Below are 13815 nucleotides of genomic sequence, written 5' to 3' on the forward strand. Positions count from 1 at the left end.
AGTACATTTGATTTAAATAGTTAAGGATATTGGACTGGTAACCATCGCGTTTGGCGAACAACCAATGTAAAAACTCACCACCAGCTGGCGTTTAGTAAAACATGATAAACCTTGGTTCTTCGAACATTCGGTATTTGGCTATGCTTTTTAACTTTGAATCGGCAACCTGTTTTTGACGAATTTTATTAATTTTTACGATTTCAATGCGAAAATGACTGTGTTTAATGAAATCATTAGAATTTTACACACATAGTTCACTACAATTACAAGTACATTTGATTTAAATAGTTAAGGATATTGGACTGGTAACCATCGCGTTTGGCGAACAACCAATGTAAAAACTCACCACCAGCTGGCGTTTAGTAAAACATGATAAACCTTGGTTCTTCAAACATTCGGTATTTGGCTATGCTTTTTAACTTTGAATCGGCAACCTGTTTTTGACGAATTTTATTAATTTTTACGATTTCAATGCGAAAATGACTGTGTTTAATGAAATCATTAGAATTTTACACACATAGTTCACTACAATTACAAGTACATTTGATTTAAATAGTTAAGGATATTGGACTGGTAACCATCGCGTTTGGCGAACAACCAATGTAAAAACTCACCACCAGCTGGCGTTTAGTAAAACATGATAAACCTTGGTTCTTCGAACATTCGGTATTTGGCTATGCTTTTTAACTTTGAATCGGCAACCTGTTTTTGACGAATTTTATTAATTTTTACGATTTCAATGCGAAAATGACTGTGTTTAATGAAATCATTAGAATTTTACACACATAGTTCACTACAATTACAAGTACATTTGATTTAAATAGTTAAGGATATTGGACTGGTAACCATCGCGTTTGGCGAACAACCAATGTAAAAACTCACCACCAGCTGGCGTTTAGTAAACATGATAAACCTTGGTTCTTCAAACATTCGGTATTTGGCTATGCTTTTTAACTTTGAATCGGCAACCTGTTTTTGACGAATTTTATTAATTTTTACGATTTCAATGCGAAAATGACTGTGTTTAATGAAATCATTAGAATTTTACACACATAGTTCACTACAATTACAAGTACATTTGATTTAAATAGTTAAGGATATTGGACTGGTAACCATCGCGTTTGGCGAACAACCAATGTAAAAACTCACCACCAGCTGGCGTTTAGTAAAACATGATAAACCTTGGTTCTTCGAACATTCGGTATTTGGCTATGCTTTTTAACTTTGAATCGGCAACCTGTTTTTGACGAATTTTATTAATTTTTACGATTTCAATGCGAAAATGACTGTGTTTAATGAAATCATTAGAATTTTACACACATAGTTCACTACAATTACAAGTACATTTGATTTAAATAGTTAAGGATATTGGACTGGTAACCATCGCGTTTGGCGAACAACCAATGTAAAAACTCACCACCAGCTGGCGTTTAGTAAAACATGATAAACCTTGGTTCTTCGAACATTCGGTATTTGGCTATGCTTTTTAACTTTGAATCGGCAACCTGTTTTTTGACGAATTTTATTAATTTTTACGATTTCAATGCGAAAATGACTGTGTTTAATGAAATCATTAGAATTTTACACACATAGTTCACTACAATTACAAGTACATTTGATTTAAATAGTTAAGGATATTGGACTGGTAACCATCGCGTTTGGCGAACAACCAATGTAAAAACTCACCACCAGCTGGCGTTTAGTAAAACATGATAAACCTTGGTTCTTCGAACATTCGGTATTTGGCTATGCTTGCTTACTTTGAATCGGCAACCTGTTTTTGACGAATTTTATTAATTTTTACGATTTCAATGCGAAAATGACTGTGTTTAATGAAATCATTAGAATTTTACACACATAGTTCACTACAATTACAAGTACATTTGATTTAAATAGTTAAGGATATTGGACTGGTAACCATCGCGTTTGGCGAACAACCAATGTAAAAACTCACCACCAGCTGGCGTTTAGTAAAACATGATAAACCTTGGTTCTTCGAACATTCGGTATTTGGCTATGCTTTTTAACTTTGAATCGGCAACCTGTTTTTGACGAATTTTATTAATTTTTACGATTTCAATGCGAAAATGACTGTGTTTAATGAAATCATTAGAATTTTACACACATAGTTCACTACAATTACAAGTACATTTGATTTAAATAGTTAAGGATATTGGACTGGTAACCATCGCGTTTGGCGAACAACCAATGTAAAAACTCACCACCAGCTGGCGTTTAGTAAAACATGATAAACCTTGGTTCTTCGAACATTCGGTATTTGGCTATGCTTTTTAACTTTGAATCGGCAACCTGTTTTTGACGAATTTTATTAATTTTTACGATTTCAATGCGAAAATGACTGTGTTTAATGAAATCATTAGAATTTTACACACATAGTTCACTACAATTACAAGTACATTTGATTTAAATAGTTAAGGATATTGGACTGGTAACCATCGCGTTTGGCGAACAACCAATGTAAAAACTCACCACCAGCTGGCGTTTAGTAAAACATTGGTTCTTCGAACATTCGGTATTTGGCTATGCTTTTTAACTTTGAATCGGCAACCTGTTTTTGACGAATTTTATTAATTTTTACGATTTCAATGCGAAAATGACTGTGTTTAATGAAATCATTAGAATTTTACACACATAGTTCACTACAATTACAAGTACATTTGATTTAAATAGTTAAGGATATTGGACTGGTAACCATCGCGTTTGGCGAACAACCAATTTAAAAACTCACCACCAGCTGGCGTTTAGTAAAACATGATAAACCTTGGTTCTTCAAACATTCGGTATTTGGCTATGCTTTATAACTTTGAATCGGCAACCTGTTTTTGACGAATTTTATTAATTTTTACGATTTCAATGCGAAAATGACTGTGTTTAATGAAATCATTAGAATTTTACACACATAGTTCACTACAATTACAAGTACATTTGATTTAAATAGTTAAGGATATTGGACTGGTAACCATCGCGTTTGGCGAACAACCAATTTAAAAACTCACCACCAGCTGGCGTTTAGTAAAACATGATAAACCTTGGTTCTTCGAACATTCGGTATTTGGCTATGCTTTTTAACTTTGAATCGGCAACCTGTTTTTGACGAATTTTATTAATTTTTACGATTTCAATGCGAAAATGACTGTGTTTAATGAAATCATTAGAATTTTACACACATAGTTCACTACAATTACAAGTACATTTGATTTAAATAGTTAAGGATATTGGACTGGTAACCATCGCGTTTGGCGAACAACCAATGTAAAAACTCACCACCAGCTGGCGTTTAGTAAAACATGATAAACCTTGGTTCTTCGAACATTCGGTATTTGGCTATGCTTTTTAACTTTGAATCGGCAACCTGTTTTTGACGAATTTTATTAATTTTTACGATTTCAATGCGAAAATGACTGTGTTTAATGAAATCATTAGAATTTTACACACATCGGCAACCTGTTTTTGACGAATTTTATTAATTTTTACGATTTCAATGCGAAAATGACTGTGTTTAATGAAATCATTAGAATTTTACACACATAGTTCACTACAATTACAAGTACATTTGATTTAAATAGTTAAGGATATTGGACTGGTAACCATCGCGTTTGGCGAACAACCAATGTAAAAACTCACCACCAGCTGGCGTTTAGTAAAACATGATAAACCTTGGTTCTTCAAACATTCGGTATTTGGCTATGCTTACTAACTTTGAATCGGCAACCTGTTTTTGACGAATTTTATTAATTTTTACGATTTCAATGCGAAAATGACTGTGTTTAATGAAATCATTAGAATTTTACACACATAGTTCACTACAATTACAAGTACATTTGATTTAAATAGTTAAGGATATTGGACTGGTAACCATCGCGTTTGGCGAACAACCAATGTAAAAACTCACCACCAGCTGGCGTTTAGTAAAACATGATAAACCTTGGTTCTTCGAACATTCGGTATTTGGCTATGCTTTTTAACTTTGAATCGGCAACCTGTTTTTGACGAATTTTATTAATTTTTACGATTTCAATGCGAAAATGACTGTGTTTAATGAAATCATTAGAATTTTACACACATAGTTCACTACAATTACAAGTACATTTGATTTAAATAGTTAAGGATATTGGACTGGTAACCATCGCGTTTGGCGAACAACCAATGTAAAAACTCACCACCAGCTGGCGTTTAGTAAAACATGATAAACCTTGGTTCTTCAAACATTCGGTATTTGGCTATGCTTTTTAACTTTGAATCGGCAACCTATTTTTGACGAATTTTATTAATTTTTACGATTTCAATGCGAAAATGACTGTGTTTAATGAAATCATTAGAATTTTACACACATAGTTCACTACAATTACAAGTACATTTGATTTAAATAGTTAAGGATATTGGACTGGTAACCATCGCGTTTGGCGAACAACCAATGTAAAAACTCACCACCAGCTGGCGTTTAGTAAAACATGATAAACCTTGGTTCTTCGAACATTCGGTATTTGGCTATGCTTTTTAACTTTGAATCGGCAACCTGTTTTTGACGAATTTTATTAATTTTTACGATTTCAATGCGAAAATGACTGTGTTTAATGAAATCATTAGAATTTTACACACATAGTTCACTACAATTACAAGTACATTTGATTTAAATAGTTAAGGATATTGGACTGGTAACCATCGCGTTTGGCGAACAACCAATGTAAAAACTCACCACCAGCTGGCGTTTAGTAAAACATGATAAACCTTGGTTCTTCGAACATTCGGTATTTGGCTATGCTTTTTAACTTTGAATCGGCAACCTATTTTTGACGAATTTTATTAATTTTTACGATTTCAATGCGAAAATGACTGTGTTTAATGAAATCATTAGAATTTTACACACATAGTTCACTACAATTACAAGTACATTTGATTTAAATAGTTAAGGATATTGGACTGGTAACCATCGCGTTTGGCGAACAACCAATGTAAAAACTCACCACCAGCTGGCGTTTAGTAAAACATGATAAACCTTGGTTCTTCGAACATTCGGTATTTGGCTATGCTTTTTAACTTTGAATCGGCAACCTGTTTTTGACGAATTTTATTAATTTTTACGATTTCAATGCGAAAATGACTGTGTTTAATGAAATCATTAGAATTTTACACACATAGTTCACTACAATTACAAGTGCATTTGATTAAAATAGTTAAGGATATTGGACTGGTAACCATCGCGTTTGGCGAACAACCAATGTAAAAACTCACCACCAGCTGGCGTTTAGTAAAACATGATAAACCTTGGTTCTTCGAACATTCGGTATTTGGCTATGCTTTTTAACTTTGAATCGGCAACCTATTTTTGACGAATTTTATTAATTTTTACGATTTCAATGCGAAAATGACTGTGTTTAATGAAATCATTAGAATTTTACACACATAGTTCACTACAATTACAAGTACATTTGATTTAAATAGTTAAGGATATTGGACTGGTAACCATCGCGTTTGGCGAACAACCAATGTAAAAAAACTCACCACCAGCTGGCGTTTAGTAAAACATGATAAACCTTGGTTCTTCAAACATTCGGTATTTGGCTATGCTTTTTAACTTTGAATCGGCAACCTGTTTTTGACGAATTTTATTAATTTTTACGATTTCAATGCGAAAATGACTGTCTTTAATGAAATCATTAGAATTTAACACAGAGTTCACTACAATTACAAGTACATTTGCCCCACATTTTCATATCAATTTACACAAATTACGTTTTTTGCAAATTTCAGGTAAAATTTCAATCGTCCTTGTTACTGCTTGTAAATTGATTCAAAAGAAATTTTCTTAGTTAGATATTACATTTGTCTTAATTAAAATGTGTGCATACTTGGTATTCTTTGAAATGAACCAGTAGTGCAATCTTTAATTATAGTTCCAAATTGTTTGTAGACTATCAACATCGTTGGTTTTATTGCAGTTGCTTTTACATGTAATGCTACCTATAATTCGATGAGTTACTTTTTCATGATGATGGAATTCGGTAATTCGAATGTATTAAAAATCCTTCTTTGGGTTGGAGTAGCGGAGGATTGAACTCCGGGCTTCTCACATGCGAAGCAAACACTCTACCTCTGAGTTACAACCCCATTTATATAGACTCGATCTTACTGTAACCCAGATGTTTTTTGGTCAATTATATTATCAAATTTAATCATTCTTGTTTCTGTTGTCGCATTAGTCCATTTTCAGATATAAATGGCACTTAAATTTTATATAAGTTCTGCATTCATGGGCAAATTTTTTATGTACAAATAATGCAAAATATTGTTCTATAAGTGATCAACATGGATGTAGTCTCTTTCAAACGTTATTGACATTATTGGAATGATTTGCTAATTTCAATATTTACTAGGAAATGGTTTTCTATGCTTGGAAAAACGGGACTGGAAAAACTTGTTCTGTTTCACAACACCAATGGAAATAACTAGATATAGAAAGAAGTGAATTGGAGCTGCGGAGGATTGAACTCCGGGCTTCTCGCATGCAAAGCGAGCACTCTACCACTGAGTTACCACCCCACATTTTCATATCAATTTACACAAATTACGTTTTTTGCAAATTTCAGGTAAAATTTCAATCGTCCTTGTTACTGCTTGTAAATTGATTCAAAAGAAATTTTCTTAGTTAGATATTACATTTGTCTTAATTAAAATGTGTGCATACTTGGTATTCTTTGAAATGAACCAGTAGTGCAATCTTTAATTATAGTTCCAAATTGTTTGTAGACTATCAACATCGTTGGTTTTATTGCAGTTGCTTTTACATGTAATGCTACCTATAATTCGATGAGTTACTTTTTCATGATGATGGAATTCGGTAATTCGAATGTATTAAAAATCCTTCTTTGGGTTGGAGTTGCGGAGGATTGAACTCCGGGCTTTTCACATGCGAAGCAAACACTCTACCTCTGAGTTACAACCCCATTTATATAGACTCGATCTTACTGTAACCCAGATGTTTTTTGGTCAATTATATTATCAAATTTAATCATTCTTGTTTCTGTTGTCGCATTAGTCCATTTTCAGATATAAATGGCACTTAAATTTTATATAAGTTCTGCATTCATGGGCAAATTTTTTATGTACAAATAATGCAAAATATTGTTCTATAAGTGATCAACATGGATGTAGTCTCTTTCAAACGTTATTGACATTATTGGAATGATTTGCTAATTTCAATATTTACTAGGAAATGGTTTTCTATGCTTGGAAAAACGGGACTGGAAAAACTTGTTCTGTTTCACAACACCAATGGAAATAACTAGATATAGAAAGAAGTGAATTGGAGCTGCGGAGGATTGAACTCCGGGCTTCTCGCATGCAAAGCGAGCACTCTACCACTGAGTTACAACCCCACATTTTCATATCAATTTACACAAATTACGTTTTTTGCAAATTTCAGGTAAAATTTCAATCGTCCTTGTTACTGCTTGTAAATTGATTCAAAAGAAATTTTCTTAGTTAGATATTACATTTGTCTTAATTAAAATGTGTGCATACTTGGTATTCTTTGAAATGAACCAGTAGTGCAATCTTTAATTATAGTTCCAAATTGTTTGTAGACTATCAACATCGTTGGTTTTATTGCAGTTGCTTTTACATGTAATGCTACCTATAATTCGATGAGTTACTTTTTCATGATGATGGAATTCGGTAATTCGAATGTATTAAAAATCCTTCTTTGGGTTGGAGTAGCGGAGGATTGAACTCCGGGCTTCTCACATGCGAAGCAAACACTCTACCTCTGAGTTACAACCCCATTTATATAGACTCGATCTTACTGTAACCCAGATGTTTTTTGGTCAATTATATTATCAAATTTAATCATTCTTGTTTCTGTTGTCGCATTAGTCCATTTTCAGATATAAATGGCACTTAAATTTTATATAAGTTCTGCATTCATGGGCAAATTTTTTATGTACAAATAATGCAAAATATTGTTCTATAAGTGATCAACATGGATGTAGTCTCTTTCAAACGTTATTGACATTATTGGAATGATTTGCTAATTTCAATATTTACTAGGAAATGGTTTTCTATGCTTGGAAAAACGGGACTGGAAAAACTTGTTCTGTTTCACAACACCAATGGAAATAACTAGATATAGAAAGAAGCAAAATGGAGTGGCAGAGGATTGAACTCTGGACTTCTCGCATGCAAAGCGAGCACTCTACCACTGAGTTACCACCCCATTTATTCATATCAATTTACACAAATTACGTTTTTTGCAAATTTCAGGTAAAATTTCAATCGTCCTTGTTACTGCTTGTAAATTGATTCAAAAGAAATTTTCTTAGTTAGATATTACATTTGTCTTAATTAAAATGTGTGCATACTTGGTATTCTTTGAAATGAACCAGTAGTGCAATCTTTAATTATAGTTCCAAATTGTTTGTAGACTATCAACATCGTTGGTTTTATTGCAGTTGCTTTTACATGTAATGCTACCTATAATTCGATGAGTTACTTTTTCATGATGATGGAATTCGGTAATTCGAATGTATTAAAAATCCTTCTTTGGGTTGGAGTTGCGGAGGATTGAACTCCGGGCTTTTCACATGCGAAGCAAACACTCTACCTCTGAGTTACAACCCCATTTATATAGACTCGATCTTACTGTAACCCAGATGTTTTTTGGTCAATTATATTATCAAATTTAATCATTCTTGTTTCTGTTGTCGCATTAGTCCATTTTCAGATATAAATGGCACTTAAATTTTATATAAGTTCTGCATTCATGGGCAAATTTTTTATGTACAAATAATGCAAAATATTGTTCTATAAGTGATCAACATGGATGTAGTCTCTTTCAAACGTTATTGACATTATTGGAATGATTTGCTAATTTCAATATTTACTAGGAAATGGTTTTCTATGCTTGGAAAAACGGGACTGGAAAAACTTGTTCTGTTTCACAACACCAATGGAAATAACTAGATATAGAAAGAAGTGAATTGGAGCTGCGGAGGATTGAACTCCGGGCTTTTCGCATGCAAAGCGAACACTCTACCACTGAGTTACAACCCCACATTTTCATATCAATTTACACAAATTACGTTTTTTGCAAATTTCAGGTAAAATTTCAATCGTCCTTGTTACTGCTTGTAAATTGATTCAAAAGAAATTTTCTTAGTTAGATATTACATTTGTCTTAATTAAAATGTGTGCATACTTGGTATTCTTTGAAATGAACCAGTAGTGCAATCTTTAATTATAGTTCCAAATTGTTTGTAGACTATCAACATCGTTGGTTTTATTGCAGTTGCTTTTACATGTAATGCTACCTATAATTCGATGAGTTACTTTTTCATGATGATGGAATTCGGTAATTCGAATGTATTAAAAATCCTTCTTTGGGTTGGAGTTGCGGAGGATTGAACTCCGGGCTTTTCACATGCGAAGCAAACACTCTCTACCTCTGAGTTACAACCCCATTTATATAGACTCGATCTTACTGTAACCCAGATGTTTTTTGGTCAATTATATTATCAAATTTAATCATTCTTGTTTCTGTTGTCGCATTAGTCCATTTTCAGATATAAATGGCACTTAAATTTTATATAAGTTCTGCATTCATGGGCAAATTTTTTATGTACAAATAATGCAAAATATTGTTCTATAAGTGATCAACATGGATGTAGTCTCTTTCAAACGTTATTGACATTATTGGAATGATTTGCTAATTTCAATATTTACTAGGAAATGGTTTTCTATGCTTGGAAAAACGGGACTGGAAAAACTTGTTCTGTTTCACAACACCAATGGAAATAACTAGATATAGAAAGAAGTGAATTGGAGCTGCGGAGGATTGAACTCCGGGCTTTTCGCATGCAAAGCGAACACTCTACCACTGAGTTACAACCCCACATTTTCATATCAATTTACACAAATTACGTTTTTTGCAAATTTCAGGTAAAATTTCAATCGTCCTTGTTACTGCTTGTAAATTGATTCAAAAGAAATTTTCTTAGTTAGATATTACATTTGTCTTAATTAAAATGTGTGCATACTTGGTATTCTTTGAAATGAACCAGTAGTGCAATCTTTAATTATAGTTCCAAATTGTTTGTAGACTATCAACATCGTTGGTTTTATTGCAGTTGCTTTTACATGTAATGCTACCTATAATTCGATGAGTTACTTTTTCATGATGATGGAATTCGGTAATTCGAATGTATTAAAAATCCTTCTTTGGGTTGGAGTAGCGGAGGATTGAACTCCGGGCTTCTCACATGCGAAGCAAACACTCTACCTCTGAGTTACAACCCCATTTATATAGACTCGATCTTACTGTAACCCAGATGTTTTTTGGTCAATTATATTATCAAATTTAATCATTCTTGTTTCTGTTGTCGCATTAGTCCATTTTCAGATATAAATGGCACTTAAATTTTATATAAGTTCTGCATTCATGGGCAAATTTTTTATGTACAAATAATGCAAAATATTGTTCTATAAGTGATCAACATGGATGTAGTCTCTTTCAAACGTTATTGACATTATTGGAATGATTTGCTAATTTCAATATTTACTAGGAAATGGTTTTCTATGCTTGGAAAAACGGGACTGGAAAAACTTGTTCTGTTTCACAACACCAATGGAAATAACTAGATATAGAAAGAAGTGAATTGGAGCTGCGGAGGATTGAACTCCGGGCTTTTCGCATGCAAAGCGAGCACTCTACCACTGAGTTACAACCCCACATTTTCATATCAATTTACACAAATTACGTTTTTTGCAAATTTCAGGTAAAATTTCAATCGTCCTTGTTACTGCTTGTAAATTGATTCAAAAGAAATTTTCTTAGTTAGATATTACATTTGTCTTAATTAAAATGTGTGCATACTTGGTATTCTTTGAAATGAACCAGTAGTGCAATCTTTAATTATAGTTCCAAATTGTTTGTAGACTATCAACATCGTTGGTTTTATTGCAGTTGCTTTTACATGTAATGCTACCTATAATTCGATGAGTTACTTTTTCATGATGATGGAATTCGGTAATTCGAATGTATTAAAAATCCTTCTTTGGGTTGGAGTAGCGGAGGATTGAACTCCGGGCTTCTCACATGCGAAGCAAACACTCTACCTCTGAGTTACAACCCCATTTATATAGACTCGATCTTACTGAAACCCAGATGTTTTTGGTCAATTATATTATCAAATTTAATCATTCTTGTTTCTGTTGTCGCATTAGTCCATTTTCAGATATAAATGGCACTTAAATTTTATATAAGTTCTGCATTCATGGGCAAATTTTTTATGTACAAATAATGCAAAATATTGTTCTATAAGTGATCAACATGGATGTAGTCTCTTTCAAACGTTATTGACATTATTGGAATGATTTGCTAATTTCAATATTTACTAGGAAATGGTTTTCTATGCTTGGAAAAACGGGACTGGAAAAACTTGTTCTGTTTCACAACACCAATGGAAATAACTAGATATAGAAAGAAGTGAATTGGAGCTGCGGAGGATTGAACTCCGGGCTTTTCGCATGCAAAGCGAACACTCTACCACTGAGTTACAACCCCACATTTTCATATCAATTTACACAAATTACGTTTTTTGCAAATTTCAGGTAAAATTTCAATCGTCCTTGTTACTGCTTGTAAATTGATTCAAAAGAAATTTTCTTAGTTAGATATTACATTTGTCTTAATTAAAATGTGTGCATACTTGGTATTCTTTGAAATGAACCAGTAGTGCAATCTTTAATTATAGTTCCAAATTGTTTGTAGGCTATCAACATCGTTGGTTTTATTGCAGTTGCTTTTACATGTAATGCTACCTATAATTCGATGAGTTACTTTTTCATGATGATGGAATTCGGTAATTCGAATGTATTAAAAATCCTTCTTTGGGTTGGAGTAGCGGAGGATTGAACTCCGGGCTTCTCACATGCGAAGCAAACACTCTACCTCTGAGTTACAACCCCATTTATATAGACTCGATCTTACTGAAACCCAGATGTTTTTTGGTCAATTATATTATCAAATTTAATCATTCTTGTTTCTGTTGTCGCATTAGTCCATTTTCAGATATAAATGGCACTTAAATTTTATATAAGTTCTGCATTCATGGGCAAATTTTTTATGTACAAATAATGCAAAATATTGTTCTATAAGTGATCAACATGGATGTAGTCTCTTTCAAACGTTATTGACATTATTGGAATGATTTGCTAATTTCAATATTTACTAGGAAATGGTTTTCTATGCTTGGAAAAACGGGACTGGAAAAACTTGTTCTGTTTCACAACACCAATGGAAATAACTAGATATAGAAAGAAGTGAATTGGAGCTGCGGAGGAATGAACTCCGGGCTTTTCGCATGCAAAGCGAACACTCTACCACTGAGTTACAACCCCACATTTTCATATCAATTTACACAAATTACGTTTTTTGCAAATTTCAGGTAAAATTTCAATCGTCCTTGTTACTGCTTGTAAATTGATTCAAAAGAAATTTTCTTAGTTAGATATTACATTTGTCTTAATTAAAATGTGTGCATACTTGGTATTCTTTGAAATGAACCAGTAGTGCAATCTTTAATTATAGTTCCAAATTGTTTGTAGACTATCAACATCGTTGGTTTTATTGCAGTTGCTTTTACATGTAATGCTACCTATAATTCGATGAGTTACTTTTTCATGATGATGGAATTCGGTAATTCGAATGTATTAAAAATCCTTCTTTGGGTTGGAGTTGCGGAGGATTGAACTCCGGGCTTTTCACATGCGAAGCAAACACTCTACCTCTGAGTTACAACCCCACTTATATAGACTCGATCTTACTGAAACCCAGATGTTTTTTGGTCAATTATATTATCAAATTTAATCATTCTTGTTTCTGTTGTCGCATTAGTCCATTTTCAGATATAAATGGCAATTAAATTTTTTATAAGTTCTGCATTCATGGGCAAATTTTTTATGTACAAATAATGCAAAATAATGTTCTATAAGTGATCAACATGGATGTAGTCTCTTTCAAACGTTATTGACATTATTGGAATGATTTGCTAATTTCAATATTTACTAGGAAATGGTTTTCTATGCTTGGAAAAACGGGACTGGAAAAACTTGTTCTGTTTCACAACACCAATGGAAATAACTAGATATAGAAAGAAGTGAATTGGAGCTGCGGAGGATTGAACTCCGGGCTTCTCGCATGCAAAGCGAGCACTCTACCACTGAGTTACCACCCCACATTTTCATATCAATTTACACAAATTACGTTTTTTGCAAATTTCAGGTAAAATTTCAATCGTCCTTGTTACTGCTTGTAAATTGATTCAAAAGAAATTTTCTGAGTTAGATATTACATTTGTCTTAATTAAACTGTGTGCATACTTGGTATTATTTGAAATGAACCAGTAGTGCAATCTTTAATTATAGTTCCAAATTGTTTTTTGTAGACTATCAACATCGTTGGTTTTATTGCAGTTGCTTTTACATGTAATGCTACCTATAATTCGATGAGTTACTTTTTCATGATGATGGAATTCGGTAATTCGAATGTATTAAAAATCCTTCTTTGGGTTGGAGTTGCGGAGGATTGAACTCCGGGCTTTTCACATGCGAAGCAAACACTCTACCTCTGGGTTACAACCCCATTTATATAGACTCGATCTTACTGTAACCCAGATGTTTTTTGGTCAATTATATTATCAAATTTAATCATTCTTGTTTCTGTTGTCGCATTAGTCCATTTTCAGATATAAATGGCACTAAAATTTTATATAAGTTCTGCATTCATGGGCAAATGTTTTA

General features: G+C 32.9%; 12 non-coding genes across 12 annotated transcripts; all 12 read right to left on the minus strand.

The window, feature by feature from the left end:
* Positions 1-6489: 6489 nt before the first annotated feature.
* Positions 6490-6561, minus strand: Trnaa-ugc (transfer RNA alanine (anticodon UGC)). Its single transcript has one exon. It is a non-coding gene; the product is annotated as a tRNA-Ala (tRNA).
* A 332-nt stretch (positions 6562-6893) lies between these two features.
* Trnaa-cgc (transfer RNA alanine (anticodon CGC)) lies at positions 6894-6965 on the minus strand. Its single transcript has one exon. It is a non-coding gene; the product is annotated as a tRNA-Ala (tRNA).
* A 360-nt stretch (positions 6966-7325) lies between these two features.
* Positions 7326-7397, minus strand: Trnaa-ugc (transfer RNA alanine (anticodon UGC)). Its single transcript has one exon. It is a non-coding gene; the product is annotated as a tRNA-Ala (tRNA).
* A 764-nt stretch (positions 7398-8161) lies between these two features.
* Positions 8162-8233, minus strand: Trnaa-ugc (transfer RNA alanine (anticodon UGC)). Its single transcript has one exon. It is a non-coding gene; the product is annotated as a tRNA-Ala (tRNA).
* A 332-nt stretch (positions 8234-8565) lies between these two features.
* Positions 8566-8637, minus strand: Trnaa-cgc (transfer RNA alanine (anticodon CGC)). The gene has a single exon. It is a non-coding gene; the product is annotated as a tRNA-Ala (tRNA).
* Positions 8638-8997: 360 nt separating this feature from the next.
* Trnaa-ugc (transfer RNA alanine (anticodon UGC)) lies at positions 8998-9069 on the minus strand. Its single transcript has one exon. It is a non-coding gene; the product is annotated as a tRNA-Ala (tRNA).
* A 766-nt stretch (positions 9070-9835) lies between these two features.
* Positions 9836-9907, minus strand: Trnaa-ugc (transfer RNA alanine (anticodon UGC)). The gene has a single exon. It is a non-coding gene; the product is annotated as a tRNA-Ala (tRNA).
* Positions 9908-10671: 764 nt separating this feature from the next.
* Positions 10672-10743, minus strand: Trnaa-ugc (transfer RNA alanine (anticodon UGC)). The gene has a single exon. It is a non-coding gene; the product is annotated as a tRNA-Ala (tRNA).
* Positions 10744-11506: 763 nt separating this feature from the next.
* On the minus strand, positions 11507-11578 carry Trnaa-ugc (transfer RNA alanine (anticodon UGC)). The gene has a single exon. It is a non-coding gene; the product is annotated as a tRNA-Ala (tRNA).
* Positions 11579-12342: 764 nt separating this feature from the next.
* Positions 12343-12414, minus strand: Trnaa-ugc (transfer RNA alanine (anticodon UGC)). The gene has a single exon. It is a non-coding gene; the product is annotated as a tRNA-Ala (tRNA).
* Positions 12415-12746: 332 nt separating this feature from the next.
* On the minus strand, positions 12747-12818 carry Trnaa-cgc (transfer RNA alanine (anticodon CGC)). The gene has a single exon. It is a non-coding gene; the product is annotated as a tRNA-Ala (tRNA).
* A 360-nt stretch (positions 12819-13178) lies between these two features.
* On the minus strand, positions 13179-13250 carry Trnaa-ugc (transfer RNA alanine (anticodon UGC)). The gene has a single exon. It is a non-coding gene; the product is annotated as a tRNA-Ala (tRNA).
* Positions 13251-13815: the final 565 nt, after the last annotated feature.

Source organism: Daphnia carinata, chromosome 6 (genome assembly GCF_022539665.2).
Source record: "Daphnia carinata strain CSIRO-1 chromosome 6, CSIRO_AGI_Dcar_HiC_V3, whole genome shotgun sequence".
Lineage (NCBI taxonomy): Eukaryota > Metazoa > Arthropoda > Branchiopoda > Diplostraca > Daphniidae > Daphnia > Daphnia carinata.